Source organism: Scyliorhinus canicula, chromosome 6 (genome assembly GCF_902713615.1).
Source record: "Scyliorhinus canicula chromosome 6, sScyCan1.1, whole genome shotgun sequence".
In the NCBI taxonomy this organism is placed as follows: domain Eukaryota; kingdom Metazoa; phylum Chordata; class Chondrichthyes; order Carcharhiniformes; family Scyliorhinidae; genus Scyliorhinus; species Scyliorhinus canicula.
Genome location: NC_052151.1, coordinates 49904641 through 49923290, shown reverse-complemented (window position 1 = coordinate 49923290; position 18650 = coordinate 49904641). Strand labels below are relative to the sequence as shown.

At 41.8% G+C, this 18650-nt stretch overlaps 1 protein-coding gene across 4 annotated transcripts in view; it reads left to right on the top strand.

Annotated features, from left to right (window-relative positions):
- LOC119967138 (glutamate receptor ionotropic, kainate 2) overlaps positions 1-18650 on the top strand; it is a 587375-nt gene that overhangs the window by 466673 nt on the left and 102052 nt on the right. The gene's annotated exons all lie outside the window — the stretch shown is intronic.

The window sequence follows — 18650 nt, the reverse complement described above, 5'->3', positions numbered from 1 at the left end:
CAATCAACAGATTAACTGGTCATTTTGCATTCCGGTTTACAGAAACTGAGAGGTTGAGCTTGCAGTCATATCAGCCAGGATCACATTGAATGGAGGAACAAGTTTGAGTGGCCTACACCGGCTCCTATTTCATATGTGTGCATTTTTGCCTACATAATTTTAAAAGGAATTAATTGAATGTGAAACATTTGAGATGTCTTGAAGGTGTGAAAACTGATTGTTAAGTAAGATTTTTCTGGAGTTGGAATCTATGGGCTGGATTTCATCCTCAAGGCGGGTAATGGGCAGAGGGATAATTCCTAGCTTGGCTAGGTTGGAAAGTGTGGTTGAATGGCCTCCTCTGTACTATAAATGTCCTTGATTTTATGAATGACTGAATTGTCAAAGAAGGGATTTTAATTGTGGGGAAAGGGGAAAGATTTGCGGTGGGGGGGGGATTGTGGGCTGCAGTCGGGCCAGTCAACCTGTGAAAATGTTCGAGGCAGTCACAGGGCCTGCAGGGGGCTGTGGGACTTTGTCCCAGTTAGAACTAAAACAGATTGCTGGATTCTCCATTATTGGGACTATGCTCCACGCCGGCGTCAGAACGGTAGAGTTCAACGCCAGAAAATCTGTCATCAAAGGGACACAAATTCTTAGCTCTGCATGGGGTGAGCAGGGACCTGGAGTAGATCTCGCAGCTTTTGTTGTAGATACGGGCCCCCACACTTCCAAGTTGGAGGCCGCGCATGCACACTGCAGCACCCTTCAGTGACGCGCCGTGTTCCATGGTGGACTCGGACCGTGGAGTTGGACGCAAAAAAGAAACCCCCCGATCGGCCTCGCGCCAGACCCTGACCACCCGCACAAGCATTTACTGGCCGTTTATATGGCCCCCCCCCCCCCCCTCTGATCGGTCTGCCCCCAACCAGGGCGGATGCGGACTGAGTCCGCAGCTGCCACGCGATTATCCCGACGCGATTATCCCGACCAGTTGGTTCCACTCCATCGGGACTTCGGCCAGTTGGGATGGAGAATGGCGGTGCCGGCTTCTGGCAATGGCCCCAGGTAGGTCCCAGGCAGCGCGGTGTACTCCCCGAGTGCGCCGCATTTCGGGGCCCGCAGAATAGGCGAATCGGCGCCGGTCCCGATTCCTTGTGGGAAAATGGATTCTCCGCCCCTGCGCCGACTGCAATTTTGGCATCGGGATGCAAAGAATCTAGCCCAGAATGTCCCTCATGCCCACACCCATTATACTCTTTCACCCTCCGTATAATCTCATGCCCCATTCATGCCACCCCATGCCCCCACCATGCCTCCCAAACAACCCCTCTGACCCCTCATGTTCCCTGTGCCAAGGCATGCTCCCAAACAACCACTATGGCTCCTAATGCACCCCACTCTCCTCCCTTCCCCATGTCAAGCTGAGACGTTTCCATATGTATTCATCCACTCTATACTGTATCAACGCAATTAACTCAATAGTGGAAAATAGAATGTGTAAAAAAAACATGAATAAAAATAGCTATCCATTGATAACATTCCACTTTAAAAAAAATCCTTTTTAGTACAGCTTAATGAGACTGTTTATTACCCAGACCATTTAAAGTATCAGTAGCTGAAATTCTAGCACTCAAAACCTCTTATCTTACGTAAATAAACACTGTGAAATTGACAGCATAGATCAAACAGCCAGAGCGCTCAATCAAGCACAGTGTGAGGTTATGGGGTAGACCATTTAGGACAGAAATGAGGAGAAATTTCTTCACCCAGAGAGTGGTGAGCCTGTGGAATTCATTATCACAGAAAGTAGTTGAGTCCAAAATATTGTATGGTTTCAAGAAGCAGTTAGATATAGCATTTAGGGTGAAGGGGATCAAAGCATATGAAGGAAAGCGGGATTAGGCTATTGAGTTGGATGATCAGCCGTGATCATGATGAATAGTGAGCGGGAGTGAAGGAGCGAATGGCCTCCTGCTCCTGTTTTTTTATATTTTTCTATGTTTTACATAGCACATTACACAGTACAGCACAGAACAGGCCCTTCGGCCCTCGATGTTGTGCCGAGCAATGATCACCCTACTCAAATCCACGTATCCACCCTATACCCTTAACCCAACAACCCCCCCTCAACCTTACTTTTTAGGACACTGCGGGCAATTTAGCATGGCCAATCCACCTAACCCGCACATCTTTGGACTGTGGGAGGAAACCGGAGCACCCGGAGGAAACCCACGCACACACGGGGAGGACGTGCAGACTCCGCACAGACAGTGACCCAGCCGGGAACCGAACCTGGGACCCTGGAGCTGTGAAGCATTTATGCTAACCACCATGCTACCGTGCTGCCCCTGGTGTTTGAATAGAGTTTGAATAGATGGTGTTTTTCCCTGGTGTTTGAATAGATTTATGGATGTCAGGACTCTTAGCCAGGAATACATAATTCAGTGTTAATATTTGTGACAAGCTTCATATATTCCAGCCAAGCAACAGCAATGACCATTGCAGTATGGGAGATTGCCACAATGAGGACGGCCTACCTATCAGAACACCTTAATTATCTGTGAGCCACGCCAAGTTTATATCTTTTGTGGATGATTCTCTCTTAATGCAGATCTTTTCCCTTTCCATCCATTCTTATCACTGTCAGGTGACAGCGTCTTGCTCCAGTAGGATCTTGCCCTTGTCTCCCAGGCTTTATACAAACTGTATTCAGTAAGGAAAAGTTGTCATGTTTGCCCAAGTTGTTCCTTCCAGCTGAATTGACAATTTGGTATCCTTGCAATTTCTATCAGAAAGTACCAGTTACCTTATTACACAGCACATTCATCCTCCATTCAATTGTTGTTCAACCAAGTGAATCTGCTAACCGTAAGTCTGGATGCTACTCATTCTTGGGAACCTGTCAGCTTCTGAGTTTGCTTGTCGCAGGCCATTGTGTAAGATTTCATTGAAGAGACATATCCTACTCGTTTTTCCAACCTCATCAATCATGTCATTTTCTGAACATAGATTTCACTTCTTTATATCTTTGCTTACTTGAAGATCATCTGTTCAAGCATTTCATTGCACTCACCCACATATCAGTAATTAAAGTTGATTACAGGAAGACAATGTGGCTTCAGAATTATATTATCTTGTTTGACAAGTACAAGTTATAATTTACATGAGAATCAAACAAAACATAATGTTAAGCTAGCAGACACCCTCATGGATAAAGGCACCAACTGTATTTTGATTGCTACCCAGTTCAACCGTTTTTTGGTCCACATCTTATGTGTGTGGGTTTCCTCCGGGTGCTCCGGTTTCCTCCCACAGTCCAAAGATGTGCAGGTTAGGTGGGTTGGCCATGATAAATTGCCCTTAGTGTCCAAAATTGCCCTTAGTGTTGGGTGGGGTTACTGGGTTATGGGGATAGGGTGGAGGTGTTGCCCTTGGGTAGGGTGCTCTTTCCAAGAGCCAGTGCAGACTCGATGGGCCGAATGGCCTCCTTCTGCACTGTAAATTCTATGATAATCTATGATAATCTTGTTCAATTGATAATTGATAACAGCCATCTTCTTCGTGCTTGAGCCTAAACATTACGCATTGGTAGGCTACTTGACTGTGAAGCAGGAGTGTTGATTTCAATCATGTCTATTTTGTCCTGTATTCAAATGCAGAGTAGAAAGCCTAGTTGATTTTCCTTCTAACCCAGAATAAAATGATGTTAGTTTCTGTGTCATTGCTCCTTCTGGTTTCACTCACCCATCTTACATAGAAATGGATTAAATTTATGAACTTTGTATGACTCGGTATAGATTATTTTGGAAACAAAATTTGCAGAAAGTGTAAGTAAATATTTATTTTATGTATACAAAGTTAAGAAATATTTTAATATTTAAAAAATGTACTTCATGGATTCAATGCCAGAGGGGATGTGAGAGTAGTTTCTTAAAATTAAGGCAGTACCTGCTAACAATGGCACCATAGAGCCCTGTCAAAACTGAGGTCAGTGAAGTGATGGGGGATGCAGGGGGCAAAGTTCAGAGGGAGAACACTCCAGTGACCATCAGAATTCACTCAACAGAGTGGAAAGTCTCCATGTTGTTGGAAGTCAGTCATTATAATTCAGGAAAGTGATGCAAGAGTTCCTCCAGAAAGCATCCTCAGCCAAACACTTTCTGCTGTTTTATCAAAGATCTTCTTTGCATCATAATGTCGTTGAGCCTTTTGTGGATGGTTCTATAATGTTAATCCTTGTTCTGAATTCCTGCAGTAATGAAACTATCTAGATCCTGCTCTATGTTAAACCTGGATAATATTCAGACTTGAGCTGATAAATGGCAGGTACCAACCATGTCAACTAAAAACCATCTCAAACAAGAAAATATCAAACCATCTGCTGACCATTAACATCGATACTCCAAGTGGACAATTCAAATCAACACTGTGGTTACCAGAGCAGCAGACACTGGTACTCAGCTACATGTGGTACAGTCCCTTAACGTTCAAATTCTTTACACTATCTACAAGTCTCCCCATTATTCACAAGATTACAGTAAGGACTAATAAAATACTCACCACTTGCCTGGATGGGTGCAGAAAGAGCAAGGAGCTTGACACCGTCCAATTAGTGCAAACTACTTGATCGCTGCCGTTGACGTCATATTCACGTCCTCCACCAGCAGTGTGCTTGTCTCCATTATCTACACAAGGCAGTATGGCACCCCAACAAGCTGACACCAAAACTATTTCCTTTCTATCACCGGGGAAGACAAGGGGAGCAATTTAATTGAAAAACCACCACCTCCAATTTCCCCGCCAAGTCACATACAAAGTGATTTAAGCATTTTTGCTCATCTTTTATCATGTCTGGGTCAATATCCTGGAATTCTCTAACTGTTCAAAATGAAGAGCTAACAACTCCTTATGAGGAGAAATGGTGCACAAAATATAATAATGTTCTAACATTACCCAGATACTGAGAAAAAATGTTAATGACATTTATAATAGTATCTGTAAATGGAATGTTCTTGGATACCAAAGAAAGTTAAACTATCAAAGAGTTAAACAAAGGTGCTTTACATTTTTTGGATCCCTGATAAATGAGTCTCTTAATTTTGTCGACCGAATTTATGGCTGAATGTGTCAGTAAAAGGGCAATTAGTTGTATCTTACATTGAGAAGTCCAAGAAAAAATTAACATATTAAATGTTAGTCACGGTTGAAATTAATGCTATTAATTCTTGATCATCATGAAGATTTTGTAAAGATGTAGGGCGCAATCTACCGGCGGTTCACGCCAGCGGGATATTCTGGTCCCATGCCGGCACACGGGTTTCCCGGCAATGAGAGATGCAACCGCCAGGAAATCTCATTCACAACGGCAGGGTCGCTAAATTCCACCGCCAGGCCACCAAAAAACATGCGTCAGGTTCGTTGGTAAATCCCGCCCGTAATTTATTATTAATTGTTAAAGAAAAATAATTTCTGGGAACTGGCAAGGTCAACATTTAATGTCCATCCTGAGGTCACCTTGAAACTGTAGTGGTGATCCACCTCTTGAACCACTTTGTAGCAGTTTGATGCAACTGATAGCTTTATTGGTCACTTCACTGTGCAGGTTAAAATCAAACACATTTGTGTGAAACTGAAGTCACATATAAACTAATTAAGGCAGATTTTCTTCACCAAAGGACATTAATGAACCAAATGGATTTTGACAACAACCTTTTGGTCACTTTCACTGATAACAGTTTCATACTGAGATTTTATTTAAATTCCTAGAATTCATAAAATCACTACAGTGCAGAAGGCCATTCGGCCCATCGACTCTGCGCTGACCCTCTCAAAAGACCACCCTCCCTAGGCCCACAACCCACCCTATCCCCGTAACCTGATAACCCCACCTCAACCTTAGAACACTAAGGGGCAATTTTATCATGCCCAATCCACCTAACCTTCACATCTTTGGACTGTGGGAGGAAACCGCAGCACTCGGAGGAAACCCATGCAGACACGGAGTGAATGTACAAACTTCACACAGACAATGACCCAAAGCGGGAATTGAACCTGGGTCCCTGGTGCTGTGAGGCAGCAGTGCTAACCCCTATGCCATCGTGCCATCGATTTGGAATTCAAACCAAATCTTTCTGGTTCTGGTGAGGCAGATTTGAAAATGGGACCAGGAGTAAACTTGTCCATGAAGACATCGGGCTGGTGGTCCCATGAATTCTCACCTCTTGGTGATATTGCCAGAGGCAGATCGTACCAACAATAGCTACCTGGCTGGTAGCCAATTGGTGGAAATAAAGTGAGCATTTGTGGGTAGATTAGAGACACCTCTGGGAGGCTACGAGTAGCATACAGGTCCCCAGTTGGGCCCACAAAAACATCAGATGGCCTCTTGGGGCTGACTGCGAGTGTCAGTGAGGTATCAGTTATCTCCCATTGAGCTGTGTCCATCAGAGGACCACAGCTGAAATTTCAAGATTCCCTATGGAGGGGATTTCCCCTTGATGCCCTGAAAGCTGTGGCATTGCTTATTTTCGAATATCTTTCAGAGGGCATCTTTGTTTTGAGGGAGCCCCCGCTCTATCTCCTTCCAACATCAGCAGCACCCAGCTCTCTTGACGGGGTTGCTAGTGGCCAGAGCCTCGAGCACTCACATTAGCCCTGCCCCCTGCAGAAGCCACCCATCATCTCCAATTGGCAGGGTAAACTGGAGGTGGTCTCCTAATTAGCCATCCCGGGAAGATCGCGCAAAGGTGTGGAACTCACAGGCCACTGGGGCTCCCATTTGTCCCCGATGGAATTATATTGTCAAAGGAATTAAGATTCCACCCACTTCCATCAGGATAATTAATCCATATGCCTGGGTTACTAATCCAGTAACATAACCATTAGGCCATTGTAAGCATGATTGTAATCCTATAATGTGCATTAAACTAGGACAGTCAAAAGCCCTGGAATGATGTATCTTCTTGGAATTTTAGTTAAATGTAACTATAATTGTAATTTCTGTTAAGAGTGTTAGATTAATTTAATTAGCACTCAATTTAATTTCAAATTTAATATAAATGTCAAATACATTTATAATAGTATCTGTAAATGCAATGTACTTTATTACCAAAGAAAGTTAAACTATCAAAGGTTAAACAAAGACACATTACAGTTTTAGATCTCTGGTAGTGGATCTCTTATTTTTGTCAACAGGGATAATGGCTGAATGTGTCAGTAAAAGGGCAACTTTTTGTATCTTACATTGAGAAGTTCAATAAAAAACTAGCATATTAAATCTTAGTATGGGGCTGCAATTAATGCTATTAATTCTTGTGCTATGTGATACGTACTTATATATGAGGCAGACATTTTGATGCCTGTGAAAGGATGATCTAAACGTGAGTCTCCTGCAAAACTACCCATGAAGGAACAGTGACACATAATATGAAGATAATATGCTGTCCGACTTGGAGGGAATTTGTAGGGTCGGGAAGATCCCTTTATGTTGCTGCCCTTGTCCTTCTCAGTGGTAGAGGTTGCAGGGGAGGGTGGTGCTGTTGAAATAATTTTGATGAGTTGCTGCAGGTTTGAGTGTATAACTGGATTGGATTGGATTTGTTTATTGTCACGTGTACCGAGGTACAGTGAAAAGTATTTTTCTGCGAGCAGCTCAACAGATCATTAAGTACATGGGAAGAAAAGGGAATTAAAAAAAATACATAATAGGGCAACACAGGATATACAATGTAACTACATAAGCACCGGCATCGGATGAAGCATACAGTGTGTAGTGTTAATGAGGTCAGTCCAGAAGAGGGTCATTTAGGAGTCTGGTGACAGAGATTGTTATAGAGATTGCTATAACATTAGAGAGGGCGCATTGACAAGGTCACCAATTAAGCGACGTGGGCTGTCCTAAATGGTGTTGAACATCTTGAGAGTAGTTGCACCTTCATTCCAGCAGGTGAGTGGTGAGGGTTTGCGGTGTCAGGCGATAAGCTGATTTGTTGCAGAGTAACCAGTCTTTACCATGTTATTACAACCAGGATGCTGATATATCCTGCTTCAGCTTCTGTTCAGTGTAAATTCCAAAAATGGTGATAGGAAAATCTTACAATATTACCATCAAAAGTCAAGGGAAGTTGGCTGAGATTTCTCTTGTTTGAGGTGTTCATTACACAGCACTAATGTGTCATAAATCCTACCTGCCAAGTGACAGCCACAAGCCTGGATGTTTTCCAGATCCTACTGGTTTCTTTGCACTGATAACAAAACCCATTTTTGTGCTGCTCCATTATTGGAGGAGTGTGGAACAGCGTTAAACTTTGCAGCACCGTCAGGCAATGGCCCTGCTTCTGACCTTCTGATGGAAAGAAGGTCATTGATGAAGCAGCGAGAAATGGTTCAACTTTAGGGACACTTCCCTGAGAAACTCTAGGAAACATGCGCCTTGAGCTGACTAGTTCAAAAAGCACAGGAGGCCAAGGTTCCAAATCACCACTGATTGGAGCAAGTCTTATCATGGTGAAGGAAGTTATTAGTGTCACAAGTAGGCTTACATTAACACTGCAATGAAGTTACTGTGAAAATCCCCTAGTTGCCACATTCCGGCGCCTGTTCGGGTACACTGAGGGAGAATTCAGAATGTCTAATTCACCTAACAAGCACGACTTTCAGGGTTTGGAGGAGGAAACCGGAGCTCCCGGAGGAAACCCACGCAGACACGGGGAGAACGTGCAGACTCTGCACAGACAGTGACCCAAGCCGGGAATCGAACCCAGGTCCCTGGCGAGGTGCAACAACAGTGCTAACCAGAAGTCAGGGGAGAAAAGCTTTTATAAAACACAGAAAATTGCTTGTATCTGCAACATTATTCAACAGCACTGGCCACAGGCATTGTGGGAAAACTGCAAATAAAGTTCATTCATGGTCAAGGCCAGAATATCATGCAGATTAATTAGTATAGATTTATAATCACTTCAGAACTACAGGCACTAACTCCGGGATCATTTTAAATTAAGACGGTACAGCAGAGTGTAAACCCAAACCTGCTTTGAAAATTCAGCTCTGAACTGTTGTGATCATCACTCTCAATGCAATTTATGTAATGGTTCAGGTCAGGGAAGTTTAATGATTACTGTTAAAGTAAAGCAAGCCTCAGAAAATGCCATATTGTACATAAAAGAATGTCACAGTCAAATAACTTTCTCTAATTGACCTCCCTGAGTCAGAAGGTGGTGAACTTCAGGCTGTGACAATAAGATTGAGGCTGATGTAGACAGCTGGTTTGCGAGGCAGAACAAAGCCAGCAGCATGGGTTCAATTCCTGTACCAGCTGAGGTTATTCATGAAAGACCTGCCTTCTCAACCTTGTCCTTCGCCTGAGGTGTGATGATCCTCAGGTTAAATCACCACCAGTCAGCTCTCCCTCCTCAAAGGGGAAAACAGCCTATGGTCATTCGGGACTATGGTGATTTCACCTTGCAGAAGGAATGAAGTATTGTTGAAGTATTGGTCATGGAATGAGGCGTTACATATTGGTAGTAAAGGATGGAAGGAACTACGAAAGAAAAAATATATTCCTATTAATTCAACCAACACGCTGACTTTTCAGTTGGAAGAAATGTTTTTTACTGCTTTACTCCCATTTAAATTTGGACCAGAAATTATGAGAAGAGTACTGACAATCTCTTGATATGTGCTGCCAATAGGTGAAAGTACACATTGGGAGGACATATTTATAAAATGTATCCCTTTTTGTTAGATAAAGGAAACTGATTCTATGATCGACTGAATAGTAAGTGCTTTATCTGAAAATACATCTCCGTCAAGGCCCGGCCGCCGAGAATAACGGAGCGCCGTTCCTAGCCCCCCGGGTGGGGGTGAATACGGTGAGAGGAGCAGCCTCCGAGGCCGTCGTGAAACTCGGCCGAGTTCACGATGGCCTTCCCGATTTTTCCCGGGAGCGGAGAATTCCGCCAATTGATTGCTATCCTTCAGCTCTCGATGTCAATTCAAAGGAGATACTGGTTTGTCAGCTGGCATTCTATCATAGTTAAAAGGGGCTTTGCTTCAAAAGTATTTGCCTCTGCAATGCTACTTTAAGTGAGGTCCAGTGTTGGCTCAGTTCGCCTTCCTCTTTTCTTTTAATAGGATATTTTCTCCGCTGTTTCTTTTACTCAGCACTCATTTATTTAGACCTTGACCCACAGAGTATTTTTCTTACCCAACTGCAGGACTAATGAGTGGTGTTTTCAGTATGAAGTCGAAAATGATTCTCAGGATGGGAATGATAATGGTGATAGCAGCTTTTAACCAGATAGCATCAAGGCTGTATGGCCTTCTATTCCCATAATTCTGGAGAGGAAATGCCCAAACAACCTTGAAGCTGAGTATGATGCAGCAAAAAACAGGGAGAAGAATGGAGTTCCAATATGACCGAGTTGGCATTCTTAAAATTATAGGTGGCTTGGCATATATATCCTGACAGAGGGTGAAATTAAAGAAAAGTCAGATGTGCAATGCAGTGACCAGTAATCTTTCACATATTAACTATGAGTTCAGTACTTGAAGCAATGGTGAAAAGCACAGTGGTTAAGAGACTATAGATGTTACTGGCAATATGAACACCTGAAGTAATGAGCAGCAACTGTCATCTAAGTTGGTTCAGAATATGCACCTGCTTATTTTTTATTCATCACCTCTGAGGATAAATTAGGTAAGTTATTCCCTCTTTCCCCTTCTTCATCTGTGAAACTGCAGTTAAAAGAAACTCTGTCTTCATGTTTTGAGATTTTTGTCAGAAGCGATAAATGATGCGCGATAAGCGATATTTATTTTCAATGAAATCAAAACAATAGTTGCAACGCATGATTACTGGTGTAAAAAAACCTCTATGTGCAAAGAATACCCAGATTCTGTAGATTTAATTTAAGAGTACACTGTATACATCACAATTTGCATGCAAAAAAAAAGCAAAGTGGCATTTTTTGATGTTCAGTCTACAGTGTAATTCATCAAAATCTAAGGAGTAAAATCAATGTTTTTTTCATTACAAGATCCTACTGTGCATTCTAAAGCATTTGCAGAATTATATCATTGCGGTTTAGCACTGGTTTCTTTGCACTGATAAGAAAGCTGACTGCTGTTGGTTTTAATTCCATTACAAATATCTTCAGGGAAAAGAAAGACACTGATTTCTTCGGTTTGATATATAATTTATTAAGGCTCTGCATTATGGATTGAAAACAGCTATAAGTTATGTGCAATCCTTTTGTAATCAATATATTTAGAACTGCACATATAAGGGCTTACAAATAAAAATGAACCAAAGATATTTCATGGCAAGGGAATGGTCATATATTGTACGTCAGTTTTATTGATAAAAATCTTTTCCTATCCAAAGTGCTGCAGGCATGGGACAAGATTTAAATGTGAAACTTAGGAATAATGACAGAAAGTTTGAAAAAAAAGTGTCCCAATTGTCCTCCACAATTCTGATCACAATACAAACACGATCCCATCCAAAAAACAAAGAATCAAAAAATACACTATTAGCTGTACCCTGAAGGTATGAAGAGGTTTGTTCTGAGGAAAGGCAGATGATTAAAAATGTTTTAATATTTTTTAAGTAACTCTCCCTTAAATTATAGGAACTTAAACATAAATACTAACAATCTACTTAAATAGTTAGCTTTTTTGACACAATGATGGTAACACTGGCTGCCACACACAGAAGTAATTGATTTGCTCAGCTCTAGTGGAGCATTTAATACCCAGTATATTGCCTTTTAAATCTGCTACATGCAGGGTCACCCAAAAATACTTTGTCCTAGGTCAAACAAGTAAATAAAAATGGCTGAGTGCCAAGAATTTTTCCAGAATGCCTACAACATAAATAGCTTTGGGCATAATGAAGGGATATACTCACTGAATATTTTCCATAAAGGATATGCTTAATTTATTTTGCCCAGCAACAATTTTTTATTTTTTTTCATGAAAATGTTTCTTTTGCCTTCCTGAAGCTGTTCTGCTCTTTACGTTTGTGTGGTCCCTATGTTGTTACCTGTGCTTAAATATGCATATGTCGAATGTGTGTATAACTTATTTACATTTCTTTGGTTTTTGCCTGGGAAAGAGTTAAGGTATGTTTATTCATAGCACATTATCTTGTCTTCAAGGGATAGTTATTTTTAGAATCTATTAAAGAAGAGGAAAGACTTGCATTTATACAGCACATCCATGGTGTCCGGATGTCCCAACATGCTGCACAGTCAATGAGATACTTTTCAAGTATAGTCGCTGTTGTAATGTCAGAAACCAATTTGTACAGCAAACTCCCACAATAACAACCAGATAATCCGTTCTCATGATGTTAATTGAGGGATAAATATTGGTCAGAAGACTGGGTATAACGCCTTTACACTTCTTCAAAATAGTTGCATGGGCTGTTTGAAAGTAAAGAATGCTGCAATTTAACATCTGTGGAGTGTCAGCCTAGATTTTTGTACTTAGGCCTCTGGAGTGGGATGAAGTGAATGTAGAGCAGAGAATGCTACCACCTCACCTCATTGTTGACACGGCTGAGAAGGCAACTATGCCTGGAATGTCCACTGCATAATACCATTCATTGTACAAGTACTTGATTCATGTCAGAGAAATTAAGATTTTGTCATATTAGGAAACAGAGAAATTCAATCAGGATGCATGAAATAGACAGTACTGCACTGTGTAATTTCCAGATCCTGGTTTGCCTCAGCCCACTCTGACCATATAAACACCTTGCCTAAGTTCATAAATGATCGAGCAAAGCAGCAAGACTGAGAAAGGCTTTCATCACAAGTGCAGAGCAAACACTAAAAAATTATTTTAAATTAAAAATAAAACTGCATGAAGTTATGGGGCGGGATTCTCCCGTACCCAGCCGGGGGGGGGGGGGGGAAATCCGCCGCACCTTCAGGGGCTAGGCCAGCACCAGAGTGGTTTGCATCCCGCCGGCTGGCGTGGAAGGCCTTTGGCGCCATGACAGCCGGGGCCGAAGGGACTCCGCTGGCTGCCGTGAGTCCGCGCATGCGCGGGAGCGTCAGCGGCTGCTGACGTCATCCCCATGCACACGTGGGGGGGGGGTTCACCTACGCGGCGGCCATCGCGGAGGCTGACACAGCCGACGCGTAAGAAAAGAGTGCCCCGAGGGCACAGGCCCGCCCGCGGATCGGTCGGCCCCGATCAAGGGCCAGGCCACCGTGGGGGCACCCCCCGGGCCTCGCCCACGCCACCAGGTCCCGCCGGTAAGGGATCTAGTCTGATCTACGCCAGCAGGACTGGCAAAGAACCAGCGGGACTTCAGCCCTTCGCGGGTCGGAGAATCGCAGGGGGGGCCGCTGCGAGCTCCGCGAGACCGGCGATTCTCCGACCCGGCGGGGGTCACAGAATCCCGCCCATAGACTCTGAAGTCCAAACTGCATTGTGGCCGTCAAACATGCTTCACTTATTTTGCGAAAAGTATTTGCACTTATTGCACATCAAGTGCCATTGCCAATGGGAAGATGATAAAGGTTTCCACTTGTAATGTTCAGCTAACATCAGCAATCTCCGAGAGACAAATAACCAAAACCTAGATGGTGCGAGATTTATTCTCATTATCCTCATGCACTTCACAGATATATCTTAGGACAAGAATTTCTTCCAAGCTGATTCTAATCCACCGCCACTGCCAAAGGGATTGAGGCTGTGCTCCCAGCAGATTAGCAACAGTTCCAAGGAAATTCCTAATTCCTGTCCTTTTGGTGTTCGGAGCTGCTGCAGTAACTGATTTGAATTCTCAGTTGCAGCTTCCAAGTTGTAACCAAACTGTTTGATGGCTGTTGTCTTTTTCGGAATCCTGAAACAGGGGGATGCTAAGATAGCTATGAGACAGTGCAACATTTCTAGTCCCTGACACAGCAGAAAGTCTACATGCTGGAAACAAAAGGCAGGTCAGACAAGGCCGAGAGCAAAGAGACCAGTTAACATTTCAGGTGCAGACCCTTGTTCTGTGGACATATTTAATACAATCAGTGGAAAGAAAGGGAATCCCAAGTTGAATAGCAATAGTTCGGTCAAGTGACGGCGAGCTGGGCTAAATGTTATCTTTATCCCAGGGTGGTAAACTCAGTGTTGGGATTGAGTTCAGTGGGAGAGACTATTGACACAGTGTATTACGGGCTAATTACAAGTTAAACTCTACTTTGATGTGTCAAGGCAAAGGAAAGAGGAGCTCTAATGAAAGATGAGAAAATGGGACAACGGCGTATGAATATACGGTGAAGCAAAATATTGTGATGTGGCTAGTTGACTCATAGCTACCATATGTTGTTGGTATAAATTAGTTTGCAGCTAAAATGCTTATCTATAATACCGAAGTTCAGTATTTCAAATGTATGCGGGGTACAGCAATTAAATTTGATATTTAAAATCTACACCAATCTTTTGTTGAGCGGCTAAATGTTCCTTCCATTCAGTATGATTCTTCATGGACATTTCTGCAAAGGGCTGGTCATGAAATCATCCAAGGAAATGTGTGTTAGCTCTTTGTGTGTGCATATAATCCAAACTTTTGCTGATGTTAAGAGCATCTTACAAGATTCAGGAACCCTGACAGGAATAATAAAAACTACACCTTTGCGTATTAAGTAGTCATTATTGAAACAGTCTGTGGGTGAAAGATTTGAATATTTCATGTCCATATTCCCACTGAGCTTCCATTGCACGACTGGATTTATAATGTATTCCATCAAAGCAAAACTTGTGTTATAAAGCAGCATTGCATTTCCAATAATCAACAGTGATGTCTGTGTGGTAAGGCCACCTTATTTGTTTTTGGTGCCAAGATGTTGATGCGTCCTGCCCCACGTGCAAAGCATGTATGCAAGACAGAACAATTTCAGATCATAACTGTCACCTTCCTCCATTTTGTTTTGACTGAAGTGTCAAATCCTTTACATCCTCTAATCTGACTTTTGTCCCCATTCTGGAAATAACATATGCAAACTGCTAATTGTAAATGCCTCTGCTGATGAGGAGATTTTATTTTGCTTTCAGAAGAACAATTGCTTGTTTTCCTCTGCTATAGATAGATTGTTGTTTCATTATTGTTGATCTTCTACTGCCAATTATATCAGGTGCTGCAAAGACAGCAGTTAAAAATGTACTCTTTCCCAGAGAAAAGTAGCAGTTTAGTACGCTGTTTCGTTCAAGTCAAGTATTCTGCATGCATGCACTTTTATTTTCTGCTAAGCTGCAAAACTATGGTTTGCTACCCTCCAGTGATATATGATAGTTTTCTTTAGGCATTTTTGAGTTAAAGGTTCTGATGTAACTCAGCTAGAGGCTTTCAATACAGAACAGCTGAAGGCGAGATTCACATCAGTGTGAACAGGAGAAATAGGACAGATGGTGCTGTTCACACATATATAGTAATAACATATACTGTTCCACTTTAAACTGCAATTTTGATTAAGGTCTATCGGGCCTTCTGAAACGTTCTTACACTGCAAAAGTGACTACCTTTTAAAAGATCTGCCTACGGAAGATCTTGTACGTTAAGGGGGAGAAAATAATCACACCAAGATCAATATCCTCTCTCAAACAGCACCACAAGCATCGAGGCTACAATCAACCACCATAGACTTTGTTGGGTTGGTTATATCATTAGGATATGAGATACCAGGCTCCCAAAGCCTTGGTTTTCTTCTCCCAGCTCTGTTAGGGTAGACGCATCAGAGAGGACAGAAGAAGCGTTGCAACAGGAAGAAATGCAAAATTGGCATCAACTCCTGGGAAACCATCGCTTAGACTGAAGCAGATGGTGATAGAGTCTAAGGGAAGGATCCGAGCATTTTTTAAGATCCAACAAAGTGAAAAAGCAAAAGCGGTGAAAAGAACATGTCACGACCCGAACTGATTAATACTCAACCACACATCCCACATGATAACAAATTACCCCATGTACCATAAAGAATGAAGATCCCAAATCAACCTCATGAACCATCTTTAAGCTCACGGAAAACAATTATTCTCGCTAATGGGGGATAGCCAATAATATAACAACTCAAAAGTAATATTTGGCTGTAAAGCACTTTTAAGATAATGTGCTTTATAAATAAAAGTTCTTTCCTTTCTTTTCCAAAGAACATAAATGCAGTTCCCCATTGGAATGTAGTTCCCCATTGGACCGCTTGACATCATACATGTACTCACTATAACACTGGTAGGGAATATAGATACATACGAACCACAACATCACTAGAAATCTTACATGTTCATGCAACCGGAATTCAGATTACTTATGCTGCATTACAATTTTTGTTGTTATTTTAAAACATTACATTTGTTGCTGTGATTCTTGTCAAAGCCACACTCTCCAAATAGAATATTGATACCAAAATGGGTAAACAGCATTCAGTGGGATCCAAAGTTCTGAATCTTAAATTATCCAGGCTGGAATTCTCCGGCCGTTAGGATTCTCTTTTCCCACTGGCAGTGCACCCTCACTCACGGGTTTCCCGACAGGGTGCTGTGGTTTCAATGGGAAATCCTATTGACAAGCGGCGGGAAGAGAGAATCCCACCGCCATCAAATGGTGTGCCGTAGAGATGTCCCACCGGGGGACCAGAGAATCGCGCCACGATTTCCAAATCATGCAGCAAAATACTGCAGATGCTGGAAATCTGAAATTTGAAAAAAAAAAGAGAAAGAACTGGAATTACTCAGCAGGTCTCACAGCATCTTTGGAGAGAAAGTCACAAGAGTTAATATTTAGAACCAAATATGACTCTTCCTCAGAACTTTATTACACCAAATTAAGTTTTCAGTTTTGTTTAAATATGAACCTTAGCCTTAAATTCAGGCAATGGAGAAAGAGTTGGTTCGTGGAACTAATTGGATAGCTCATTCAAAGAGCTGGCACAACCAGAGGGACCTGAATGCCCACCCGACTATAAAGTACGATTCTATGAGCATGGCAAAGAGATGGTCTACTAAAATATCTGCAAAGAAAATGCTCAAAACCATTCCCACTATAAACTTTAGCGACCACTGGGTCAATCTGATTTATAATTGTCTTGTGTGGCAATGAGAAGTCAATTTGTAGATCGTGACGATAAAAGCTACATTTTAAAGATGACATTTTCTCTTTTCTACAAAGTGTACTAAGTTGTTTAACTTTTGTAAAGGAGCCATAAAAAGAACAAGAAGACAGAATTGCTGGAAGTGCACAACAGCTTGTGAGAGTAAGATAGGCTTCTCCTGCAGTTTTGAAATACTTGAGGGTAGAAGCCAATCATCATTTATTTTAGGAAAGAAAATGGGAAATCTCACAAAGTAGAGTGATCATGATGGAGGTACAAATTGAAAGCTGCTTCATTCATCTTTTCTGCCACCTTTAGCTGAGGATATTGTGAAATGTTGGAGATATAGGGCAGATCTTGCAACCTTGGCAGGGGCAAGAGTCACTAAGGGATCTGCTGCCCAATTTGTTCTATATCTTACCTATCATTAATGGGAGGGAATATCAGGCAGGGGAAAGGGGTTGCCGACTGATCAGTTTTGTCCCATTTTCCACCTCAATCCCAAGGTGATAAAGCTATTCATACTGTCCAGGGGAATAGTTTGACTGTGTGAAGGGATAGTGAAAAACTATGCTTTATTTTTGAAGCAGAAGCTGATCATTCATGTTATTGAAATATTTTTTGACACGGTAGCTTTAATATAGTTGTGACACTGAACAAAACTTCTACCTCTACCAGTCTCCATAATCATGAAGTTTGAAATGTATTTCAACCATGACATTCCGTTTTTGGTTCTTCCGTTCTAAGTGTTGCAATGGCCTATCTTTTAATTCAGCAGTGATATCTCTGGAGCAATACAATCAAAGCCCCTTTGGCTTTTGCATAATTATATGTATAATTAAGGTGAAGATGTGTCATGGGAAAAACAAGAAACTGGATCAATATTGAGTTTGTTACTTCGCAATTTACAATTTACTCTTGCAATAAGGAAAGAAAAAAGCTTCAAAAGTGGTGAACATAAGGGTCATTTAGGTTTGTGGTCAATTGCTCCCTCCCCACAGATGGTCAAATTACCACATAAAGTTAAACTTATAGCCAAAGATTACATTTTTTGGGTGATCCAAAAAGGCAATGAAAATTCACAATCCACTTTTTCTCCTGAAGTAAGAACCCATTAAAGAAAAAGTGTCATTCTGTGTGAATTAGAAAGTGTTCCATTGATTGCTCATAATTACCATAGTCTTTATGGAGTTGAAACTCAACCATAGCTTCAATGCTTACTTGCTTATACAGCGATTAGGGTCTGTCATTAATTGGAAAAAGATGCAGGATCCAAAATTATTCAAAAATCCTTTAAGTGGCTGAGAAATATTATAAAATCCCATAATCGTTTCAAAGTGCTCAAGTACTGTATTGCTCTGTGTCAGGGTGCCTGATGTGAAAACTTCACACTTTAGATCTGCTAAAACTGAAATACATTAAATAATTTTATATTGGTATGATGTGCAGCAACTCCATGACGTAACACATAATGCACAGAACAATGATGGAGATGGACACAAACCTGCCTTTGCAGGACCCCGCATGGGCCAAGATTCTCCCTCCAAAAGTTGTAAATTTCATTAACCACAACCCATATAG